General features: G+C 44.3%; 1 protein-coding gene across 1 annotated transcript in view; it reads left to right on the forward strand.

The window, feature by feature from the left end:
- Positions 1-26,296, forward strand: part of zeb1b (zinc finger E-box binding homeobox 1b) — a 58,898-nt gene that overhangs the window by 1,104 nt on the left and 31,498 nt on the right. The window lies entirely within an intron of this gene.

Raw genomic sequence — 26,296 nt, forward strand, 5'->3', positions numbered from 1 at the left:
TCCTCTCCAGTCGCGCGCTGGGAATCCTGATTCTTGGACGCGAGCGAACCTTTAAACACACTCCATTTTTCTCGTCTATTCTGTTATTGCTTATTTTAATACATACTGTATACTAATAATACAAGTCGATAGCCTAGCAGACATAATCTGCGTTTCGGTATGCGAAGATCAACGGGTGATTTCACCCACCTTATTGTGGCGTGTGGTGTGTTTAGTAGTCTATAGGGCTCTCTTCAGTGTTACTTTTTTAAATTCTCTACTGTTTGTATTACACACGTACATGTTAATTTAGCTTAATTTCAAGGTAGGCTAACTTTTGCGAGTTGTTAACGTCTGTTTTCCTGCTACGTGTTGTATGTATTTACGTTGTGGGCTGTTGTGAATCCGTAGAGCGACAATTTCCACGGCCTTTACTATTTACAATTAAGCCTTTTTTTTTGTTGTCGCGGGTTTTGACAACATGTGTTGTCTATCAACTCATGCTCATGTGTTGAGCCACCCAGTGTATCTCAAGGGAACTGGAGCAACACAGGAAATTCTGCGTTATTTTGTCAAAACAAAACCTGCTATCACACAGATAAGCTATGGGATGGACGGAGTCGGTTAGTAATAGCCGCTACTTTCTGTGCTACTAAAAGCAGTAATTCGTGGGAGGAAAGGCGACCAAACGGTGTTTTCTTGTGCGGGGTCGCTGTCGTGTGAATTTTCTGTGGATAGCCTACCTGATGAGTGAAGAGTGGCATGTTTTTTTTTTTTTTATGGGTGCGATCGATGCTTTCCACTGTCATCTCGTTCCTTTATGGGGGTGTGTTAAAGCTATGCATTCCCTCCCTGGAGCGTTTGTGCAGTTTAATATGTGCAAGGTATGGACACACCTTAAATAACGGTCCTGCTGCCGAGGTGTGGACATGTCTCTGCCTTGTGATAGAAAGGGAGACTTCAGAATGTCTACCTGTCATTTGTTGCTTTCTTTCATTCTTTATTTCTTTCTTTAACTTAACAGGGTGTTATTAAATAATGACACAGCCCTAGCCTATTGATATTTAAAGTCACATCACTAACCAAACAGATGTGTTCCCCCTGTTACTTTGCCTGATTTGCATTTGCTTCAAAGAGCCGTCAAGGTCTGCTTTTAAGTCTTCACTTCCTACCACCTTCCTGACAAGGCTGGGGATCTATCATGTAAATCAACATCTCTGCATTTTGAAGGGAATTTCTCAGTAAAGGCAGATTTAAGGCTGGTGTCAGTCGCTTGTTGTCATACCCTTTGGTTTTGTTGCAATTTTACAAACAAGTTGGCATTTTAATATGGGCAGCTGTCTTTTGGAGAAACCAACTCCAGCCTACTAATAGCTTACTTTTTCATAATGAAAAAAAAAAAGTTTCATTAGCCATTGCTTGGACTCTTATAATTAAGCAAGCCCTTAAGTTGTGCCCGGCTTGTTATGGTCCCTGGCGAGCAGGGCGAGCTGAGATCAAGGTGAGCTCCATTCCCTGCTGTAAACAGAGAGGTGTTAACAGCCTGCAGGACGACAGGTGTTTGCAATCGGCGGGATACTAAGGCTTCCTTTTGTCGCTTCTCCTCACTCAGGCTCCCCTAAGGAATAGCAGCCGTACCCTGCAACGGTAATTTAACACAGCAATTTGGGAAAAGAGGAATGCACCCGGTGGTAACATTCTGGGGGCTGGGGGCTGTGCCGGGACAGCTTTGCACCCACGCACACACGCTCAGTGGCTGGGGCTGACGCTTTCAGAACAGTGTTACAGAGACACCTTGAAATGAGTGTGCATACAGGTAGCTATAGAATTTATATTTGTTTGACAATACCTCACATTTGTCTCATCCTCTAATCTGTCTTCCCCTCCCCCCTTCCCCTCTCTCTCTACCCCCCCCCTCTTTCTGAGGCATACTCGGATACACTTGCACCTTGGTGAATCATCCATCAAATAGGGAAAATTAGGCTTTGGGCTTGGTGCTTGGCAGCAACTCATGTAATGTTGAAGAGCATGTTTATTGGCCTGGTAAAACTATACTTAAACTATGCTTAGTGCCCTGGACTCACTCACTCACCCTGTCTACAACCACATGCTGTAAGTTTATGGTTGAACAATAAAAAAAAAACAATGGTTTAGCTATAGCTACAGTTTATTAGGTGAAACAAACACACAGCTACAGCGAAGGCTTCGGAGGAGGTGGGGATTGGCTCTGACACTCCACATGCCACTTCGATGTTTTTAAAAGACATCTGTTTACATTTAAAAGGTCCACCCCTGTTGTGTGAAGAGTTTAGCAGAGGAGGAAATTTTTCATTTATCTCACTGCTTTTCACCAACTTCCTCAGCAGCTTCATTTAAAAGTGCCAAGTAAGAAGAAAATCCCCCCGCCTCCGCTCTCTCTCTCTCTCTGTCTCTTCTCTCTCACTCCTCCTTCCAGAACTTGTCCTTTATTTTGGGGGGTTAAGACACAGTAGCCAGGGGTGCTGTTGATTGCCCCCTGACCTGGGCACCCATGCGTGCCTAGAGTATGACTTCACTTTCCCCCCCCCCCCCGTGCCATTGTGAGGCTTCCAGCATGTCCAATTGTGTTTGTGTTAAAGTATGTTCAATGAAAAGGGATGAGAGGAGGGGGGAGGCAAGGGGTGTTGGAGCTGCAGCTTTTTTCTCCGCTCCCTCCTCCTCTCCGTCCATTCCTCTCTGACCCCTTAAACTGTGGGCTTCGCGTTCCCTGTGGAGCCGGGAGGGGGGATGGAGAGAGAGAGTCGGTGAGAATTGGCCGAGGTGACTAAAGAATTTTACAACAGGTGACAACTGGGGGACTGGTGCTGGCAGATGAAAAGCACATGGCAGCTATCTCCCAGACCTTTACAGATTTTAGGGTCAAATAGATATGATGTATGTTTTGCACATACATCAGCAAAAAAAAATTAATAATTAAAATTACTTTTAGATACCCCATTCAGGGGATCACAACTTTGTACTTTTTATCAACCCATCTGGGAAAGAAAAGTTGTGTTTCTGGCTAAGCTTCATCCCTCAACATGTCCATCAGGGTGGGAAAAGGCCTGTCCTCATCTGACCATTGGGCGGAATTAAAATGATGTGATGTACAACCACACTCCCACCTCTGTTAAGGCAGCTTAATGATTAGCTGCTCCCATGGAGGCTGTGAGCATTAGCCTATAAAAAGGTGCTCTCCCTTCGTAAAGAAGGAGTTTTAAACCCAGAGTCAGTTTCAGTAACCCCCTTAACTGCGCTTGGATGTGCTTTATTGGGGTTTGTGTGGCTGAATGCTTAAATGAACCATTGTGTGTTCAGGCTTTGGTGAGAAAGCCTGAGGAGAAAGAGCCTAGTTACCTTTGCAGTTTGCCTGCTCTACCTCATACACTTTCAGTGGCAGAAGAAAAGGCCCATTCAGCGGGCCCGGCATGGGGAGGGAAAGCCCTTTTCACACTCGGCTTGTGGGAAACTTCTCCTCCATACTGTGCATGCCATTTGCATATGACCCATTCTTTTCCCAAAGGTCCCCGTGAGGGAGGAATCCGCGGAACGTTCGCAGAATTCATCAAAATCCCTCTCTCACGCAGCCCTCCGGCCCTCAAGAGCCTGCTTTGCAGCACTCTTGTTTGACATTTTTTGTCTCGGAAATGTAGCTTGCATCTGCGTCACGCTTGCTCGCTTTAACGTTAACGCCGACACATCCCCGTGGCATTTATGTCCCGTGTATTTTAAAAGTGGCAATGTGCTACCCAGTATGCTATTTTTAATGTCAGGGTGAAGGCTTAATTTGGCACAGCAGGCAGGAGTTTTCCCAAATCCCCAACACCGGCCATGAGGGGTCCATCTGCATGACAGGACAATGTGATGGGGCCGCACGCCTCGGAGGCTCCCTAACTGACGCTGACGCAGCCATCCGCAGATCGCCCAACACTCTCCCTGAAAGGACAAAAATATTGAGCACAGGGGCTAATACAGGGATGAGGCGGCGGTGGGAGCTTGTAGCGATGCATCAGCTCAGTGAACTGAACAAAAACACAACCGTTGCTCTGGGGCAAAATTCCCCCCCCCCCCAGATTAGCAGCCTGGGTTGCTTATCATCAGCGTTTCAAATCATGTGGGTACTGGAGTAACCAGAACTGCTGCCTTGATGCGACACACCACGTGGAACAGCATCCATACTGACTGAAATGCCTGTTGTTGTTGTTGTTGAATGAGTTGTGTTGGTCTGTAAAAGCTCTGTCAGCCTTGACCCTAGACACTGATACTGATACAGAGAGTGGGGTAGGCAAGTGTTTGTTGCAGTGCAATGTAGGGAGGAGAGCTCAGTTAAGTGTATCATGTGAGCTAACTGAGCAGAAAGCCTCCTCTGCCCTCCTCTCCTCTCCCCGGCTCCAGAGCAGTGAGTCATGGGCAGACAGGTGTGTTTGCAAGATGACTTAGAGCTCACAGTCTCTCCAACTATGTTCTTCTTTTCTTTTCTTTTCTTTTCTTCTTTTCTTTCACATTAACTGTCCCTTGATCCGTCTTGGTCTCTCCCTCCTTCTCAGCCCCTCCCCACAAGTGTGGGGGTGAGAGATAATATTCTCTAGTAGTGTGTGTATACTTGAGGGAGAGATTACCTCTAAATTGCCATCCTGGCGGAGGTAAATATTGTGTATGGTATGCCCAGCGCTGCTTGCTGATGTGTGTTTTTAATCATGTAGTTGGTGGCTTCTCTTCAGGTCCACAGTGAGTCCCCCCCCCTCCCATCACTACCGCCACCTCCTTCTTTCCCTTCCCGCCCATCTATCCCCTCCCCTCCCTTGTGGTCCTCAGTGGAGCGGTTAATGAAAAAGACTGGACTGACTGACAATAGGCAGAAGGCGGGCCCGGTGAGGGGCTCTTACGCCAGCTTGTGTTTATGGCAAAAACTCATCAGGGCAAACCTCTGCTGTAGCCTCACTTCAGATCACCTGACTGTCCGTTTGTGTCTTTTTGTTGTCTTTTTTTGACATAGATGTTGGATGTCTAGTCCATTTTTAAATGTGCTTGACCTTACTATAGTCTCACAGTGTCACTGTCTACAGGGATTAAATTAGATGACATCAGATGAGGAGTAATCCGCTGCCATGTATTGTGCCTTGAACACAGCCTAGTGGCTGGCTTTTTGCCAGTCCGTTATGATGACCATATTGATTTTCCTCTCGGTAGCACACAGAACTGATAATGGCCTTCCTGAGGGGGTACGCATTCATATTCACATACCGATTCCAGTTGCACAGCCTGACTGTGATGTGACTGACAAATCAAGTGCCCCTCTCTGTCCCTCTTGTCCGTGCATTGAGCCAGCTAGGCTAGGCTAGCTCTGTGACAGCTCCAGCATATAAAAAAAAAAGAAAATCCTTAGTCACCCTGTTTGTTAGTCAGAGAGACGGCCGGCTGCTATGTTGAATGTCAACATGGATAAACATCCACACAGGATTAATGAGAGGAGAATGGTCAGCCTGAAAACAGAGGGGAGGGCAGAATGGAGGGAGGCATGGAGCATCCGCATCGCCCCATTTAACTCATGAGTGTTTTGTTGGGCTCCCCATGACCCCGCCAGTGTGACCTGACCAAAGGAGGCAGCTAAGCCTAGGCACGCTCATCGACTGTTATAAGAGACGAGATACAGTATGTCTTTGTGAATGACAAATACAAAAGGCAAAGGAAGGAATAATGCTATATACAGCTGTATATACTGCATATGCTGTATTTCCCAACTATGTGAGGTCAGTTTCTTTCTTGAAGTTTGGATGCGGTTTCTTTAATGCTGTATTTCCCCTTTATTACCACGGCATGGTTCTGGTTTTCCATTAGCAAACGTTGTGGATAGTACCTGGTACCTAGTACTTTGTGATCACCTTTGTTAAGGTTCCGAGTGAGCTGAGCCGATACTAAAAGGTGGAGTTAAAACTCTGCAGACCACTGATTGGTCAGAGAGAATCGTTACTAGTGTGACAAGGAACATCCTGCACAAACCCAGCATTTTTTTTAAATAGCCAAGCTACCGTCAATAGCGACCACAATTTTTTTATTCAGTCACCCCAGACTTGAAAAAAAATGACAGCCCGCAAAACTAAGACGTACATACACTACGTACACAACGCCGTACTATTGACGAAGTGCAGACATCGTTGCCAATTAAAAGATTCAGCGGAATGTGTCGTGTGAATGTCTCGGGTGGGAAATGATGTTGAGGCAGTTTCACGTGGCGTCGCTATGGCGATCAGCTGAGAATCACACAATACAACGAGGGGGTAAAGAGAGAAAAGTACCATCGGGCCAAACCATGCAGTGGATATGAAGCATAAGTTCTTAACTTACAGAGACTCAACAGGGCTGGCCCTGTTTGAGAAACCTGTCATTGAACGATGCATTCATCTACATCACTGCTTTATAAAGTGTATTCCCTTCTTACATCACTCCTTATGTTTCTCACTTTCACCAGTGAGAAACACATGTGTCGCTATTCCTTCTACTAATCTTAAGTATTGCTTAAACACAGAGGTAGTGTCACATTTAACCTTTTGGATTTGATGTTCTGCACTGTGCGGTTAGGGTTGGGATTGTGTTCTCGCTAGGGTTGCAGCTGTATACCTTGATATGAAAATTGTTAGTAATGCCATGTACATTTGGGTTAGAATACTAATCAGTACCAGGAATTTGACTCCAGACAGAAACCCTTGTTTTTAGGGCAAGTACAACAAAGCTGAACAAGGTTATCATAAACATTTGCTTATCTTTTTCAAAAGGGAGACTTTTTACACATACTTCCATTAAAAGAATGATGTGAAGTTTCAATTATCATAAAGCTTTTGTTCAAGCAAAACAAACTTCCCTTAAGGGTCATTGTAACTGTTGATAATAATAATAATAATAATAATAATAATTGTGTAAAACCGTATACCATGAGACAGTTATCACACATGTAATCTCATACCTTCCCAACTCTAGTTCTTGCTCTCGTTGACCAACCTGTAAATTACAAGCACCTGTGACACACGATCAGCGGCCTTCTAGAACGAAGTACACAGTGCAGTTTTTTGCTTTTTTTTCTTAACCCTTTGAGGAGACAGCACTCCTACTCAAAAAGCGATATTACAAAATTTCATTTTAAGGACATTTAAATACTATTTTATTCATATATTACGCTACTTTTACAAACCCAAGAATTTTGTTGGTATGTTTTGAGAAATTTCAAAACAACTTTTCTGCTTTAGCCCTACAAATTTTAGGGAACAAATGTGGGCATCACTAGACTGAAAGCTGGGTTTGTTTTTGGATTATTTGGATGTGAAACACATTGGTGTCAGGTTTTATGCAAATACCCTTAAAAGGTGAATTCAAGAAGCAGTGTAAAAATGCCGTGAAGACCTCAGAGGGTTAATGACTCTGGGAGCTGGAATTAAGCCAGTGACCTTTGACCCTTCCTCAGCCCACCTGTCTGTCCTGGCTCAACTCACCGCTGCCAGCGTCCAGGTGTTTACAGTCAAAACACACTGGGGCCTTCCCGAGCACGTTCCACAAACACACAACATGTGTGGGTGTAATGTGTGTGTTGTACGTACCGAAGGGAAGGGAGTAAATAGATTCCCTCAGATCTCTGTAGCCAGGCGATCGTACCTCTGTCTTCTTAATCATGCTGACAGGGCCCTCCCCTCTCTCGTTACACTGGCGCCAGCGCCTTTTGCCTGCAAGTCAATGAAGCGAGGCCTTTAATTGATCCTGTTCGGAGTTGTACACCGCTATCAATTAGTGATTGCTCATCACGTTTGTTTGTTTGTCCTGCTGTTCCCATCATAACGCCCATCATTAGTTGTATGATCTGTTTGCTGCATGCCAGTGTGCTTAGAACATCAGCAAAGCCACACGTTACTGCCCCCCACCATCAGCTATTTGCCTCCGCTTTCCTTCTCTGACCCTCTAATTCTTTTCTCATTAAGCGTCACACTCTTTGGCTCCCTTTGTATTCTTCCCTTTTTGCTATCTCTCTTTCTCCCATTTCTCTCTCTCTGGCAGCTGCCTTGGCTCTGATTCTCCCAACACCAGCAGGTGCTGTAGGCATGCAGCAATTCAGCTGTACAGCACTCATAAATAACACCTGACAAAAGTATGAGAGAGCCAGAGCTACAGCCAGAGTGAGAGGGAGAGAGAGAGAGAGAGAGAGAGGCGGAGATTGAAAGTTTCCTCTGGCAGGAGAACAGGGTGTGGCCCACGGTCAAATGCTGGCCTTCTCAAGAAGGACATGTTCAGAGTAGAGAAAGAAAACGTGAGAGCGGCAGAGAGAGAAAGAACGTGAGCTTTTTTCACTGTAAATGTGTGCATGTGTTGATTGTTCTTCTGAAGTTTGTGCTTCCCCTCAATGCCAACTTTTCAATAAACCCCTCATGCAAATTTCTCGTAAATGGATCTTTTTAGACCCAAGGCCAGCACTAAGTGTTAAAGAGGAACTTGAATTTGAAGGAAGGGAGCGTTATCTTTACTGTAATTAGGATGTAAGAGCTTGGAACAATGTTAATTGTGCTCTAAAAGAGGTCAGGAAAGGAATTATATGCACACTTTTATAATCATCGTCAGTAATGAACCAGCACTCGGAATAAATGAACCCATAAATCAGCCCCGATCAAGGACTATTAATGAACACAGCTCATAATCAAATCGGGACTGTCTCTGTCATTTTATGCTCTCCAAATCCACCGACCCCAGAAACACATCCTGTCTCATCAGAATCTATCGATCAGCTTCTCAGGGCGAAGGTTAGTTTGTCATTTTCTCTTGCCTCGCCGTGAACAAAACCAGGAAGTGTGTGAGAGATTACGGCCCAGGATGCAACCTGAAAGCCCCTTTATCTCTGTGAAAACAAGAGGCTTCCTGCGGTCCTGCTCCCATCCAGGCCACCTCCCCCTCCTTCACCTACCCGGCCCCCAGCACCTGTGGCAGCCTATTTAAGGCTCCTTGTCAGGGGCAGCGGAGACCACAAACCGGGGCAGAAAACATGAAAGCCTGGGAAAAATAATCCACCCTATTGCTCAGCTCTACTGTAGACCCGTCTGCTTCACACCACACAGAGGGCAAAGAAAAACAGCATCGCTCTTCAGACATAAAAAAAGATTTGGCTGTGTACATTTAAGGGTGTCAGCTGGGAAAGGAAAGGTCGCTTTTCTTTGTGCAGAGTACCTCGCTATCCTGTTGAGACTTTGGCTAAAGACACTACGACTGTGTCAACCCAGTTGCTCCCAGTGCTTCCAGTCACTTCTGACTTGCCCATAAAGAGTAAACAAAGTGCGTGGACACAAAGGCTTACAGAGAAAATAGTCCTGTCATATCAGCGTCATTCTTACAAGGAACTTTGTGACTTGTCTTAACATTATGTTACATGACATTTAGCTGACACTTTTATCCAAAGCAACTTACAATTGCTACATATGTCAGAGGCCACACACCTCCACCAGCTAGGGGTTAAGTGTCTTGCTCAAGAACACATTGGTTGATGTATCACAGTGGGAATTGAACCCAGATCCTCCACACCGAAGGCATGTGTCATATCCACTGCGCCATCACCACCCGTGACCTGTGTGCCTCTTTTGTTCAGATCTAGTGAAAAAGTTGCCATATCCTCTGAAATATCCCTCCTCTCCCTTTCACCAGAAGATTTCTCACCTGGTGATTTTGATGAGTAAGCAATGGTACATCAAAATCTCGTTGCTCACCTAATGTTGTGTGGTTAACCCAAAAACCCTAGCCACAGAAAAACACTCCCTTGCTCCATTGAGTTGCTGCCACAGCTGGCAAGGCTGGTTTGTCTTGACAGTATCCTGCGTTGAATTTCAATGACCCCCGTCTTCCCCCCCCCCCCGGTCTTATTATGCCATCGCTGCTAACTGGCTCCTATTCACTGCAGTGTCCTGACTTCCCAGAGGGGCCTAGATAAACAAGGGCTATTCAGTCCCTGAAAAGCCCGCCCCCTGCCAGCCTTGGTCTCTCCTTGTTTCAGTGCCAGGCTGCAGCGCGTCTCGCTCGCCACCGACGCCAGCAGCAGTGTGGCACCGTGCCATTGATTCTTCTGCACCACACAGCACACTTTCAGAGAGATTAAACTTAGACTTGACTGTGATGACACGATAAATGATGTGATGAACGGCGGCCGCTAATGCGACATATGAATGATGAGGAAGCCTGGAGTGGTGCAGGGACAGGGCGCCTATGTGCCTTTCTGCACGTGTGCAAAAGGTTTCTGTGTTAATATGCACTGTGTGTGAAAGAGGGAGCCGTTATCTGTAGGTGTGGTGTGCTGTGATGTTGCAGGCCAAGCTGACTTCCTGTTGTTACAGTCCATCAGGGAGATCAGGGGTGGGGGATGCTCCCATGAGACTACCCCGTGAGAGTCACATGGTCTGGCTGCAATGCATTTAAAGGCCATGTTTTTTGTGTCTTTCTGTGTGTGTGTGTGTGTGTGTGTGTGTGTGTGTGTGTGTGTGTGTGTGTGTGTGTGTGTGTCTCTCAGTGTCGTTTGTGAGTGCATTCCTGACCTCCACCTGAATTCTGACCCTAGTGTGAACTGTCTCTTCCTGGCTCCTTTTTTTCGGGGGGTTTCATTTTCTGCCCTTCCCTCCATCCTTCCTCCCAATCAACAGATCTCGGAGGAAAACCACACATCTCTCCAGGGTGCCTGTCTCGTTCCCTCTCTATCTCTCCTAACCAGATGTTAGAAAGCTGTTTGTTTGTTTATCCAATGGAAGTCACCTTGATTGATGCCTGCTATAAAACTGTGCTTGCACGCTGATGCCACATACCTCTGTATTAGGGTGAAATACTTTAAAGGAAGACTCATATAAATCAAACAAAAGTTAAATTGCATCAGAAGTTGTCCACAGCCGTTGTGTTCGCTGGCGACTGTAGACCGTAGGTAAGCAAGAGGGACAGTTTCCCCTAGACTGTAATGGCCCTCCTGTCCAGCCCACCTCCATCATTCCCCCGACTCGCCAGCTAATTTAAAGCAGTGCCCTTCTAATCGAATGGCTGTCTGATAAATCTATGAATCAGGACAGATGTCCGGCGGGGTGTGGCAGTGACACAGCGTCTAGACGGAGCTGAGAGGTGAGCAGACGCCTCCCAACAGGATTCAGATCCAAAGGAATCTCATCCCTTTACTCAGCCGGTTGTGTCTGCTGACGTGGAGCGGCATTTTAACCGAATCTGTTCCACCTGAGTGTCTGAGGGGGTCAAGTCCTCAGGAGGACAGGGAGAGTCTCTCAGGCCAATGTGGACACACAAACAATGATTCTGAAGTGCACTCTGAGAAAATACCATTAGAGTTGATTGAAGCGTTATGGTAACAAGGTAGCAGGCTTGTATTTGGGTCAGGCTTTATCTAGCCCTCTTCTTAGGAAGGCAAGAGGCCCAGGGGCTGAATTCCACCTAATAATTGTATTGCCTCGCGACAGATAACACTGATGTAAAGCTGTTTATTGTTGATGATGAGTCTATTGAACCCAGCCATGCTCGTTCTCTTGTCCTTGGGGACCTTATCCCTCAGGCAGGGCCGGTTGTGTTTTTATTAAAACCCAGGTTTAAATGGGCCAGGTCCTCTGATCGACAAGCAGATTAACCAACTGATAAAACATACATCACGATATATATAGAGAGGCCCCCTCTGAGACTCCAGCTATTAATATACAAATATGGAGGATTACTGTCTGCTTGTCTCCATGGCCGTGGAGAGGGGATTAGGGTCCTGGTCCAGACAGATTGGATTTAATGTGTGTAAGACTAAACGATTGCTGTACTACAAAGCCCTTATGTATGTGCGGACCGATCTCTGCTCTATGGCTGAGATGTCACAACATCCTGTTGTGTTTGTGGATCAGTTACATTCATTACATTTGTGTGTCAGTTCTGTTCAGAAAGAACCTATTAAAGTATTACCGTTGGATCCTCTACTTTGGTGTACCATACCCGCTTAGTCAGTCATCTGCAATTCCACATTTTTGTGCTTCACAGCCTGTACTAACCGTATTTGCATTATACAACACTTCTTTGACCAAACATGCAGGTTTGCAAGCGCGAATTTGAGGGCCTCTTTGTAGCATTTGTGTACTTTCCTGAAAAGAGACAACTACGCCTTAGCGTATGCTGTATACTTGCATAAATATCATTTTTTAATACTCAAACTTTCTCGATAATCATAAATAGTATCAAAATCTACATTTGTCAACTGCAAGTCACCCATAAGCACAGCCACTTGTCACAGTTAAAGATAATAGAGCTGCAAAGATTAATGGATTCATTTTAGTTGTCAACTGTTGAATTAATCGCCAACTGTTTTAATAATCCATTTGTCGGTTTGAGTCATTTTTTATGAAAAAAAGTAAAAAATCTCTACTTACAGCTTTTTAACTGTAATTATTTTCTAGTTTCTGAGCTACCTCTGAGAAGATAGAATCGACAGATTGATCGACAGTACTAGTATACTGAAATGTCACTTGAAGCAAGCCTGTAGATGCCTAATTAAGGATAACAACTATTAAGTATAACACTATAAAAGTATAACACTATATAAGACACAAAAATAAGATAAATATAACAAAATCAATACTGTGTATGCACAGATTAAATTTCTAAAATGTCCAGTTTGTTGGATGGGTGGCGACCGACTTATAGTGTGTATGGCCGTCATAAATGTCCATGTATGTATGTGTTTCCAAAGCCTTGCAGATAGTTGTGAACCTGTCCAGTTTGACAGAACAGAACCTTGCGCCAAACTGATGCATAGCCTTTATAAAAAGGCCGTTCTCTCACAATTGGCATGTACCTGTACATACCTTTGCTATTGAGGATACCCTAACCTCGCAGGCTTACGTTGTCTATGGACATCTCAGTGACATTGAAGTCTGAAACAGATCAATTTGGACCCAAAACAACAGAACAGGAAGCACACACACACACACACACACACACACACACACACACACACACACACACACACACACAAAGCACAATCATATGACTCTCTTAACTTACAATCAACAATTTCATAGTCTACAGCATGTGCGACACTGAGAAATTAGTCCCAGTCTGCCATACATATTGTTCAGTCTAGCAACTAATGTGACTCCATTTCAGCCTGACGCACTATTGAATTGACAAATTACTAGATAATGCACAAAAATAAGGCTCCTTTAAAAGCACAGACTTAGATTAAAACACTAATCAGAATATTTAATTTTTTTTTTTTTACTCCTATGAGAATATGTATCCTGCAGAAATATGCATTTCCTTCAAGACGTTCCTCTCTCTATTCCCAGTGATGCGAGGGACTACGGTATGTGCTTGGAAGCTCAGGAGTTACCATGCTCACATTCTGCAGAAGCAGTGAAACAACTCCAGCAATTTGTTAGTCCCAACTTCTCCTTCAGCATTAACTGTCACCATAGGGGAATCCTCATAAAGACAGACGCAGATCTTTAAGGGAAGATGGATTAATGCACAGACACAGAGGTGAAATTCCCAGTGGGCTACAAGTGACTAAACTGACTATGGCTGTAATCACCAAAAAGTGAAAACATGTGTAGTACCCTGTCCCACAGATGTCCTAGAGATAGCACTTGGTGTGTGTCCTTTACCTGTTTTAACATGCGGCCCACACAGAAACAACACACATACACACATACCCTGGGCTGTTTATCCCCAAGGGCGACCAGCTAAAGGAGAGAGAGACCCTTAATCATGTCCCTGTCCCACGTCCTCGTTATCAGCCACGATTAATGAGCTCTCCATTAATGAAAAAAACAGAAAAAGAACAGGAGGTGCCAACCCCTCCTGTAGAAGAGAGAGAGGCAAGGGGGGAGGGTGTGTGTTTGTGTGTGTGTGTGTGTGTGTGTGTGTGTGTGTGTGTGTGTGTGTGTGTGTGTGTGTGTCAGGGGGGCTGATAGTAAACGTTCCCCAGGTGCAATGACATCACCCTCCAAGGTAGATGTGATAACTGTCACAGCTTGCTTTTGTTCAGGATGACAGGGCGTTTGTGTTTGTTTAAGTGTGTTTGCATGCACGTGTGTGTGTGTGTGTGTGTGTGTGTGTGTGTGTGTGTGTGCGTGTGCATGTGCATGTGGCCCCACACACAATACTGTGTTTTGCTTGTTCAAACCCAACCTCTTGGGTTTAATCCGTTTTGCCTTTGTATATCTGTCTTCCTCTTTTGTCTATGGTGGCTATATGGCGTGAGGGAGGAAGGGAGGGAGGTGAGGGATAAGGAGCGCTTGATGAGACAGTGGAAGAGGAGTAGGAGAGGGCGGCAGGTGCAACGGACACCCGGCACAATCACCGCTGCTCGGCAAAACCGGCGACAGGAAATCAAGGTTGTCTTGGCAACCTGGCACTATCGATTAAGCGCAGCCGTCTCCGAGCTCACATCAGAGTCCCAGTGGAAATGGTGATGCGTTGGGTTTCAGGAGAGGAGAAGAGGGGAAACGAGTAGCAGGTAAAGAGAGAGGAAGGATGAGTATAGGTGAATGCATCATGTGTCTCCCCCAACACTTTTGCTCGGGCCTCGTTAATTGGACCTCAGCTCAATGTTGTTCTGAATCTCTTCCAGATCTATGAATGCAGAGTATTTCTCATCACTAAGTCATTTCCATGGTCGAGACCTTCTCAGAACCCTGCAAACATTTATCGCGCCCGTGTGTCCCTCCCTCCGTGCGTCTGTCTCTGTATACGGGTCAATGAGAGCACAGTTCTCTCAGTGTTTCCAGGCCATTAGTTCACATTGTGCAGTTTGATTTAGGGACCCTGTGGCACACATGAAGAGTTTACTTTCCTGTCTCTGTGGTGCAAACCCCTGCGTGCACACAGTGATTTCACCATGATTGTACACCGAGGTGGTGATGTTGCATAAGCCCTGCACAGAGGTAATCGATACGCAGTATTGACTTGTTAGGGAGGAGTATTTTTGGCTGATACTGCACTCAATTGGTGTATCTTAGACAGGCCATGTCTCTTTCACATCACTCCCCCTCCCTCCCTCCTTCCCTCCCTCCCTTCCTCCCTGTTTCTTTCTTTCTTTCTCTCTCCTGGCAGAAGGTGAAATCGCCCTCTCCCAAATCTCTAGCAGATGTCTCCTCCCCTTCTCTCTCTCTCTCCCTCTCTATCTGTCATAAGCTATGTTTCCATCCACTTGTCAATCGAATTATCTGAAGTTCAGTAAAAACATTCAAAGCCAACAGCTTTAAAGCAAATAAAACAGTGCGTGATGACGTCATCGAATTGATTTGAGACATTTTATGGTGTTTCCATTCATTTTCGCACTGAATCGCACAACACTCAAGCCAACATTTGGGAACAAAGTTTGCTATCCAAAATGGATCGTGCTGTCAACCTACAAATAATTAATATTGCACAAGTTGTAGTAGTGCTTATGTACCAGCTGATAGCGACATATCAAGCTATAATAAAAAACGACGACGCTATCAACACGTTGCTATGATGATGCAGATGCACGTAAATGCCTGACGACAACGGCGGCGCCCTGTGGTGTGGGAACGAGAGCGCTCCAAACAGTTCTGGAAGACCGTGGTTTAGAGACACTTCACGGAAACCCTTTGGTTGAAGCATTTTCGGATTTGACCTGTTGTGTAATTTTATTGGCCCGTCCCTTGACCCACATAAGCCACGGCGTCCGGTTCAAATTGAGAAGCATATTACAATTGCGCTCCACAAACTGGCTATATGAGCAGAGTAGAGTGGTAGGCAAAACGTTTGGGGTCAGCAAGACCACCGTGTGTTTACGGCGTGTGCAATGCCATACGAATGAGGATGATGCAAATGTATATACTGTATAGGTAACCTACCTGGAGTGGATGAGGTGCATGAGATCTTGCTGCGTAACTCCAGAGCGCACCCTGTGCCACAGGTGTATGACGCAATAGACGGGACTCACGTCCCGCGATTAGACCCCCTGCTCAAGGCTGCAGGGTTTTTGTCATTAGAAAGGGCTGGCCATCAATCGTACTACAGGCTGTAGTAGACGGTCGTTGCATCATAAGGGACATTTGCGTCGACACTCCCAGTAGTGCGGTCTTCACCACTTCTGACCTGTACAGGTGCGTCTGTTTAACCATAAAATGACCTAAAACGTAATCGCAATTCATTATTTCCATCAGTGTTTATCGCATAAGCCGTATATCAGTCAAGAGAAAATCCATTGAGACAGAACGTAGAAACTTTGAGTCGATATTCATGAAATTCAATCGAATTTGACTGTTTCATAAGTAATTTTTCATTCGATATCACTTAATTTGCATAAAAACGTGTGGATGGAAACACAGCTATACACACATATTTAGACACAGGTGATCATTCAGATTTCTTTTTTTTAATTATGTCTTTCCTCATTTGTTATAATTTGCATTTTTTACTTGATTTATTTATTTCTGTCGGGACTGTCCGGTCCATCATCCAAACGACACTTGTGAGATTGGTAGGGTGTGTAGCTGGAGGAGATCTACTGCTATCTTCTTATTGAAAGGACAACAGTACAAAACTCTCCCTGTCTCCCATCCCTCCCTCTCAATCGCTTCCTCCTACCTCCCGCGGTCAGTTGAACACAGAGCACTCCTCTGTCCTGCCATCATGTGGCTTTTATAGCCTGCTTAACCCGTAGCTATCTGCTGAGCCAGGCTCTTTATTGTTTCACACCACGCTTTCAGTATCTCAATTTTGGCTCAGGCACTTACAGAAATAGTTATATTCAGTTATATATACTTAGCTACAGTTTGGTAATTATTCATATTTGCTTTCTTGCCGAGTGTCTGTTTGGTAACATTAAGCTGCAGCTAGAAGCCAGTTTTAGCTTAGCTTAGAATAAAGACTGTAAACATGGGGAAACAGCTGGCCTGGCTCTGTCCAAAGGTGGCACAATCTGTCTAGTAGCATCTCTAAAACTCCCTTATTAACATGTGATATTTTTTCTTTCTTCTAAGAAAAAAACCCTCTTCTCAAAAACCCAAGAGTCCATCCATCCATCTTCGTCCGTTTATCCGGTATCGGGTCGCGGGGGTAGCAGCTCCAGCAGGGGACCCCAAACTTCCCTTTCTCGAGCCACATTAACCAGCTCCGACTGGGGGATCCCGAGGCATTCCCAGGCCAGGTTGGAGATATAATCCCTCCACCTAGTCCTGGGTCTCCCCCGAGGCCTCCTCCCAGCTGGACGTGCCTGGAACACCTCCCTAGGGAGGCGCCCAGGGGGCATCCTTACCAGATGCCCGAACCACCTCAACTGGCTCCTTTCGACGCAAAGGGGCAGCGGCTCTACTCCGAGCTCCTCACGGATAACTGAGCTTCTCACCCTATCTCTAAGGGAGACGCCAGCTACCCTCCTGAGGAAACCCATTTCAAATCCAAGAGTAAAAACAATAATTTGTGGTTTTACGGGGAGTTACACGGGCTTTACGCCGGACTATTTCTCGGTCGGGCGTAGTGATTTCCTGTCACTGCGTCAGGCCAATAACAATAAATGTTCATTAGTAAGCTTTAGAGGTGCTGGTGGGTGGATTTTGCCACCTTCAGACAGAGCCAAGCTCCAAGCTTTCTGTTTCCCGCTGCTACTAGCCTTTATGCTAAGCTAAGCTAATGGGCTGCTGGTTGTAGCTCTATACTAAACTGGACAGACATAACAGTGGCATCACTATTGCACTCTAACTCAAGGAAAGAAACTAAATATTGAACTGTTCCTTCAACCTCTGCGTCCCAACTCACCATACATGTATTCTATCCTATTTACTATATTATTTATGATTTCTTGTATATTCTGTATGTGTGTTGTGTGTTTGATATTTTGCTGCTGTAGCACAGAAATTGACCAATTTGGGATCAGTCTATCTATTCTAATCTAATATAATCTACAACATTAGCTGGTTTTTATTCTGTCTCATTGTTGCTACTTGGGAAGTCACACAGCCAGCTAAAATATGGTACCTTCTCAGCAGTGTAGAAATGCTAAAGGCTATGTTTCACAGCTTGCTTCTCTGCTCAATCAGCACAAACAGCACTGTTAAGCGTGATTTATACTTCTGCGTGAAATCTGCACCGTGGCTACGTACGTAGAGACATAATGAGAGTCACTTTGTTTCTCTCACTATGACTCTAGAGTTGCTACTCGCTCTGAAGCTAATCGCCGTCACTCTCTCACTTGCTCTACCACACACTCCCCACACACACACACACTCCCCACACACACACACACTACCCACACACACGCCGGTCTTGCTATTCTCTTAAAGAGATTGATGCACACACCAATGCACAAGTATAAACTTCAGGCCACTTACATAGGCTACGGCGAACCTCCGCAGGACCATAAATCATGCTTTAGTCTGACCAGCAGCCCACCACACACACACACACACACACACACACACACACACACACACACACACACACACACACACACTGCATCATGGGTAGCTTAAGTTATGTCCAAACCCAGCTCAGTGCGAGTTAATTCACACCGTTGATGATTTAGTGCGGCGAAACAAATATAGAAATCAACTTGATTGGCTATTTCTTTATTTATTGATTGATAGGGACACTTTGATATTGTTTCCTGTATGAACCAGTAGTGTGCATGCATCACTCAGTGAGTCATAAGTCATAACTATTAACCACAACCGGCAGTGACTGAGTTTATACTAAAGTTCAGCGGTGGAATGTAACTAAGTACATTTACTCCAGTACTGTACTTAAGTCCAAATGTTGAGGTTACTTGAGTCTTTTCTTTTCATACCACTTTCTACTTCTACTCCGCTACATTTCAGAGAGAAATATTGTACTTTTGACTGCACTACATTCATCTGTTCCAGCTTTAGTTACTAGTTACTTTACACATTAAGATTCCTGCACACAAAACACTTGTAGTTTATGAAATCCAATGTTTTCTTATGAATTAAACTACCCAACAATGTACAGGCCTACAAGCCCAGCTGAAATGATTAGCTGATTCAACACTTAGTTGATTGACACAACTGTTTGGATCGTTTCCAGTTTCTATAATGGGAGGGTTTGTCTGCATTGAGCATTGAGTTTACTTTAAGTACATTTTCCTGATGATACTCACATACCTTTACTTAAGTAACATTTTCTATGCAGGATTTTTACTTGTAACAGAATATTTTTTACAGTGTGGTATTAGTATTTTTACTTATTTAAAGGACCTTGATACTTCTTCCACCGCTGCTAAAGTTAATAGTGCTTAAATAGACGCAGCAGTCAGACACACATGATCAGGTGAGAATAGAACTCAACTGAACACAACAAAAATTGTACGTAGCCTAGAGTAATGTCTCACTCAAGACTTTAGGGGCGTCTATCATCCCAACTCCCCTCTCATCTCTCTTTATTTGGGGCTATTCCTGGCTGGACTAATGTGGCGCGGTGCTGCGTGCTGAGTGAGTCAGCGGTCATTAGGGCGTGCAGACAGCACTCTGCCGGAGGCCACAGGAGCCAGTCAGTCTAATGATGAGGCCAGGGAAGAGCGCTCAGGACGTCCAATAGCTCCATCCAATTAGCCTTCCCCCGGCCCCGCCCATAGTCACCATTTACTTTGACCACGCAGGACAGCTGAGAGACGCACATTAAGGTCTCCTCATGGATGAAAAAGATTGTGCTTCTCTTCAGCGGTGGAAGAAGTATTCATCCTTTACTGAAGTCAAATTTCTAATACCACACTGTAAAAATACTCTGTTATCAGTAAAAGTCCTGCATTGAAAATGTTTCTTAAGTGAAAGTGTGTAAGTATCATAAAAAAATTTACTTAAAGTATTCAAAAAGTACTCAATGCAAAAAAATCCTCACACTTTACAAACTGGAAATGTCTGAAAAGTGTTGAATCAGCTATTCATTTCAGCTGGGCTTGTAGGCCTGTATATTGTTGGGTAGTTTAATTTATAATAAAACATTGTATTTTAAAAACTACATGTGTTTTGTTTGCAAGAATCTTAAGTTGTAAAGTAACTAGTAACTAAAGCTGTAACAGATGAATGTAGCGGAGTAAAAAGTACAATATTTCTCTCTGAAATGTAGTGGAGTAAAAGTAGAAAAGGCATGAAAAAAAAGACTAGTGAAGTACAAGTACTGCAAAGTTGTACTTAAGTACAGTACTTGAGTAAATGTACTTAGTTACATTGCCCCACTGCTTCTCTTTGCCATGTAAGAACAACACGTCTCTGAATTGATGTTGATTTTATAAGTTCCTCATCTTGCATTTCCTTAAAACCTGGTTTCATATTTCTACATGCATTTTGCTCCGAAAGTCTTGACTGTATGTTTGTGTGTGTCAGCCACAAGTATCTGTAGGAACCGTCATGTAACTGACCTGAGAGAGAGGGAGAGAGAGAGAGGGAGAAAGGGAGAGAAAGGGAGAGAGAGAGAGAGAGAGAGAGAGAATGGGAGAGAGAGGGAGGGAGAGGGGGAGAGAGAGATGGAGGGAGAGAGAGAGAGGGAGAGAGAGGGAGAGAGAAAGAGAGAGAGAGAGAGAGAGAGAGAGAGAGAGAGAGAGAGAGAGAGAGAGAGAGAGAGAGAGAGAGAGAGAGAGAGAGAGAGAGAGAGAGAGGGAGAGAGAGAGAGAGAGAGACAGAGAGAGAGACACACACACAGAGAGAGAGAGAGAGAGAGAGAGAGAGCGAGAGAGAGCGAGAGAGAGAGAGAGGCTGAGCCACAGTGCTTAGATCCAGTCATCCTCCCCTGGGAGAGGCGGACTGAACAGGAATGTAAACATGGCAGCTAAATAAACTGCTGTGTGGGACAGAGAGATAGAGAGAGACAGAGGAGAAGACAGAGAGAGGGGGGCGAGAAAGAGAGGGCACTTGTACAGTTCGGGATCGCTCAAAGAAAAAGGACCGACTATGACAGGCTACATCTTTGCAGTTTGAAGTGGAATCTATCTCTCTATTTCTACTTCGTAATGTACTTAAGTAGAATCATCACCTATCCGTACTTTACTATTACCGTACTTTATTACCCACTACATTTCCGCTAAGCATCTTCGTTGGAGTGAACAAAAGAATTAGAATTCTGTTTTTCTCTTCGTTGATGTTTAAGGTGTGGTAACCCTGAATATTATGCTTCACCATAAGGAAGCCACAATAGAGTTCATAATCAAAGTTTTTCTTTTAACTTTTACTTGTAATAGTTAAGTACATTTAATATCGTACAGTTACTTTTGATACTTACTACAGTAAATACCAGATACTTTAACCCTTGTGTTGTCTGGTTTGCCTGTTTTATAAAACAGAAAGTATACATTTACAACTTCATTCAAACTTATCACCGCTAGTTTTACACTTATGTTTGGAATTCATGGTCAATAAACCTCATTCATATTAAAATATGCCGAATTTGGAGTTAAAAACCCCAGAAATTATGAATTACTCTAGCTAATAATTAAGATCAGAGGAAGGTATGTTGAAGCATAATCACAGCCTGTTTTGTGTGGAAAACATCCATGTTATTTTTGGGCAATTTGGTTGAAAGATACCCATATTTTTTTTACAGATCTTTGAAAACGGGTCAAATTTGAAGACTTTTACTTAAGTAATGCTCTAAAAGGTGACTTTAACTTCTACCAAAGTCATTTTCTGGTAAGATACTTGTACTTTTACTCAAGATTTGCTTTCAAGTACTTTATACAAGACTGTCTATGTCCGAGTAAATGAGTCTGAATCAGGACAAATGCAACAAAGAGGGATTTTTTCTTTGACCATTAGCAAGCAGCAGTTGTAATCAAAGAATTTAACCTGGGAGGGGAGGTGACATCCACCGTGCATCGGCTTACAAGGACAGCTCAGCATTCCTCTCCCTCCCCTCCTTTTAACACCTTATCTCAACCTCTCACTCTAAAATAAGATGCACTCACACCATGTCACATGGCGGCAGACATCACCCACAGCTCCTCAAATACTCCACAGACCTTGGAAGCTTCAGCGTGCAGGAGGCTGCCTCACATCAGTCGGCATTTTACATGAAAAAAGTGCACTGCCATATAGGGTAATTTTTATTTTGGTTACCGCGATATCAACCGGTGCAATAAACACGTCGCAAAAGGCGGTCAGAGATTTTTTTTGTTAGTTGAAAGAAAATGTAGTATTGTGAGAGAATCGAATTGGGACAAAAGCATATAGTCCCAGCCCTAGTAGACGATCAGGTGTTGAATGGGCTGAAAAGCTAATAATTAATTTATATTTAATAATTTATTTTTACATTATTACGTTATTTTAAATTGCTCGGCCTTCACAGTGTCTCTCTGTCTGTGGCGTCTTCAGGCGCTCTGTGACTCCCCTCCTATTAGCAGTCTAACCCTTCAGGCTTGTTTTGATGTGGTGATCTGACTGTTGAGCACAGGTGCTGCCCGGCTGCTGCCATGAAGTCTTTCTTGTTGCCATAACCCAGGGCAGGTGGCAGCCATTACCACTCTGTCTGAGGTAGCAGACGTCCCACCAGGGGCGGGGTTAGAAGGGGGGCACGGGGTGGCACTGCCCCCCCTGAAATATGATTGGATCCCCCCCCCAATCCATTGGGCTAGAGTGCTGTCAATCTGACAACTGTGATTTCCATTGGATCAGAGTACTGTCACTTGGCTGCCTGTTCTGCCAATCCTCCCAGCCCTTGTCACATGACCAATTCATGTTCCCATGATGACTATCCAAAATTCTGATACCATGGAACCAGCACTGGAATAGTTTTGTTTTTTAAAGTGGCAGACTGAGCCCATAGAACATGTGTATTGTATTCAGATAAACAATTTGTTTAAAATGAAAACAAGTCAAACTAATAATGAATGTAATGTTTTTATTTAGCAGAATTACATTGTGTTGTTCTATCCTGTCCAATATTTCTAAGAAGATTTTTCCACTGACCATCCTGTGCCACCATACTTAAAAAATCCTGGAATCGCCCCTGCGTCCCACAGCCTGTTCTGCTCTCCCAGCCCACAATGGCTACCGAAGGACGTCTGTCGACATGGCTGAGTAAGCTGCGTTGCCATGGCACAGTGTTCCACTGCCACTCGTCCCTTCCTACCAACAGCGCTTCTTCAAGGCATCCTCCTCTCAGGTCCCTGTTCTTCCCTGTTTTGCTTTTTTCTCTCCCTCTCGATGCCTTTCATTTTCTCCCAAGGTGGATCAAAGAAATGAGGTCTGTGGAGGCGTATGGAACCAGACTCTGTGTCAACAAGAATGCATTCTCCACTTCTTACTTAGCTGGAGTTTACTGTGGAAAGAAATCCCTGTACAGCTTCTGAACGCTATATATTTAGTTACAGTGGTCGCTGAACTCCAGTGCATCTTTTTGCCACAATGTCCTCATCTTACACCATGTTGCACTTAAATGTAAGCCACCAATATATCTATTCTTTCGGCCACCAGCTCATCAGTCTAACCTGATATTCTACCTGATGTCCTCTTCTCATCCCTCTCTTTGTCCTCCAGTTAGCATCTCTCTCTCCCTCCCTCCATCCCTGCCTCCAACACCGGGCGCTGGGCCAGAGGTGCTAAACAGCGTCTTAACCTGGTGTCTGAGTCTCGACTCATCCTTTATTCATTCCCATTAAAGGAGCATGAGAGTTGTTCTCTGCCTGTAGCCGCTGCTGTTCCCCCCTCCATTAGAAAGACAAACGGCCGCAGTGCGAGTGTATCTACCTAGTCTTCCGTACATAACTAATGGGTGGGGTGCGTGAATGAAATATACATGGTGGGACTCTTCTGATACCTGTGAGTCCAGTTTGTGACAAGACAGACCATATGGTGAGGCTGTACAATACAGGGGTATGGGTGTTAGAAAAAAAAAGTCTGTACGTACGTCTTGAGCAGTATTTTTCTGATGTCATAAAACATGTAAATATATATTTTGTTTGGTACACCCGTGAGAATTCAACCCACTCTGTATTCAGTTTAGATCCATGTTCACATACTTTATGTCTACAGTCGTAATTGTTTTCTAGTTTATTAAATTTGGTCTCAAGTTACTTTCAAAGTGACATAAGAATGTGGTAAAAACATTGACATCCTCATTTTAGGAAGCTTGCAATCATCTTGAAATATTGATACTGTAAAACAGAGGCACAAAGACACAAAAACAATACCACGCACACTCCCAGAGTACACATGTGCAAACAAATGCCTCCAGCAGTGCCATTTAGCTGGCAGTGTGCCAAAATCGTCCTTACAATATAAGCCCTGAGGCTCTCTTATATAGTATCTCATGTAGAGTACACACACACACACACACACAGGCCAAACAATATCAGCATCGCCCACCTTTACAACCTTGTTTCCCTGTGAGGAGCCTGTTTGTTTGGGGGGAAAAAAAGGAAAGATAAAGAGAGGAGGACAGCTGACGATGGGAGGAGAGGAGTGAGATAAAGGTTAAGAATGGTGGTGAAAATGGAGAAAAGTGCTACGCCAGCGACTCCGGCAGGGAGACAGACAGGAGTGAGCATTTCTGCCCTGCTGGTGGAATTTTGAGAGTGTAGGGAGGGGTGTGTGTGTGTGTGTGTGTGTGTGTGTGTGTGTGTGTGTGTGTGTGTGTGTGTGTGTGTGTGTGTGTGTTGTGTGTGCGTGCGTGTGTGGGACAGGTATATTGAATATCAGCACATCGTGTGGACTGTCATCCTTACAGTTTCTCTCTCTCACTGGACTGTACTTGCAGCATCTCAAGCCATTTACATAAATGGTACAATGTGTTGCAGACCAAACAAAGATCATTGATGATTCTTGGAATTGAGAGATTCTATTTGTATGCATTTTTTGTGTGTCATATGGTGTGTGTGTGTGTGTGTGTGTACACAAAATGTGTGTTATGTTCAGCAGAGGTAGGCGGGGGATTGGGTGAGCACCTGAGCAGTAATCCAGCCAGTTAGTTTTGGAGGAGCCATTTAAAATGAGCGGAGGCATTAAAGAGAGGTGGCTGAGGAGGTCAGGACTTTCCTTTAATCCTCACAGTGCTGCTGCCAGAGGAGAGTGACGGGGGCAGAGAGGCTGCAAACGGCACTACTGTCACCGTGTGTTTTGGAAGGCCTGGGGCTGGCACTGTGCCACTGTAACACTGTATATTAAATAAACACCGGACACTAATTATAGTCAGTTAGAATGACACTGAGGTGACATAGCTGCACAAATACAAACACATAACCACAGGCCAGATGTACAGTATATGAACCCTCAGATGTGTGTAAAAAAAAAAAAAGCTGGCATCTGCAGAAACATGTTGGCACACACTCACACACGGCCAGGCAAAAATCAGAGCTTAAAACAACAGTCCTGCTTTTTCAGATATCACGCAACATCCTACTGTTTCACAGAGACCTCTCTCATTAATGAAAAACACTATTGTGTATAGAGGTCCAGATCAGCTACACACACACACACACACACACACACACACACACACACACACACACTAATCACCAGCCCCATGGATAAGGGGCCTTACAGTAAAGTAGCAGGTGCCTGTCCATCGCAGCAGAGCACCGGCTGATTTGATGGTTATCTATAATCTGAAAGGCTTTGATGCCAGGGTTAGGGTTGTTTGGCCAGGCTCAGAGCGCTGGTTTTAACAGGATGACAATGTTGCGCGATTAACCTTTGGTGTTTTTTGAAAAGCAGCTTCATTGCCGCTGTTTTTATTCAAGCATGAATGGGTTGATGGTTGTATGGGGTATGGGGTGTGTGTGTGCACACAGGCATTACACTGTGGGGAGTTTTTGTGTGTTTTTTTGTCATTTGATGGCTGCAATGTCACATTACAAAAATATGTAATGACTCATTTAGGCCCGACCTGAGGCTTAAAATTATTTCCTAAGATTTTGAATCTTTTGCTGTGCTGTTTGTTTTGTCTTTAGTACAGGATACTAGGGATAGACCGATCATCGGCCCTGGCTGATTATCAGGCCGTTTTTGGTCAGTTTGCAGATGATCTGTATCACGTTTTATTTACCTGATAACTGATAAAGTGAATGAATTAAAAAGTGTTGTACTTTGGCTCTGCTACAGCTCTGTGTCTGTCCCTCTGCTTCAGTTTCACTCACCACTGAGTCTGACTTCATGTCCCCCCCCCACACAACACCATCTGACTCTCTGTTACTGGGGATTATGGTGAAAGTTTCTCATTTATTAAATAATTGCTTAAAGCATTTAAACTAAGTTTTGTGTTGGAGTTTGTAACATTTCAAAATCCTAATTTTGACTTAAAGATTTTCATTTTCACTGTAAATGCATTTCGGTTCCAAATATCTGTT

Source organism: Sander vitreus, chromosome 22, assembly GCF_031162955.1.
Source record: "Sander vitreus isolate 19-12246 chromosome 22, sanVit1, whole genome shotgun sequence".
Lineage (NCBI taxonomy): Eukaryota > Metazoa > Chordata > Actinopteri > Perciformes > Percidae > Sander > Sander vitreus.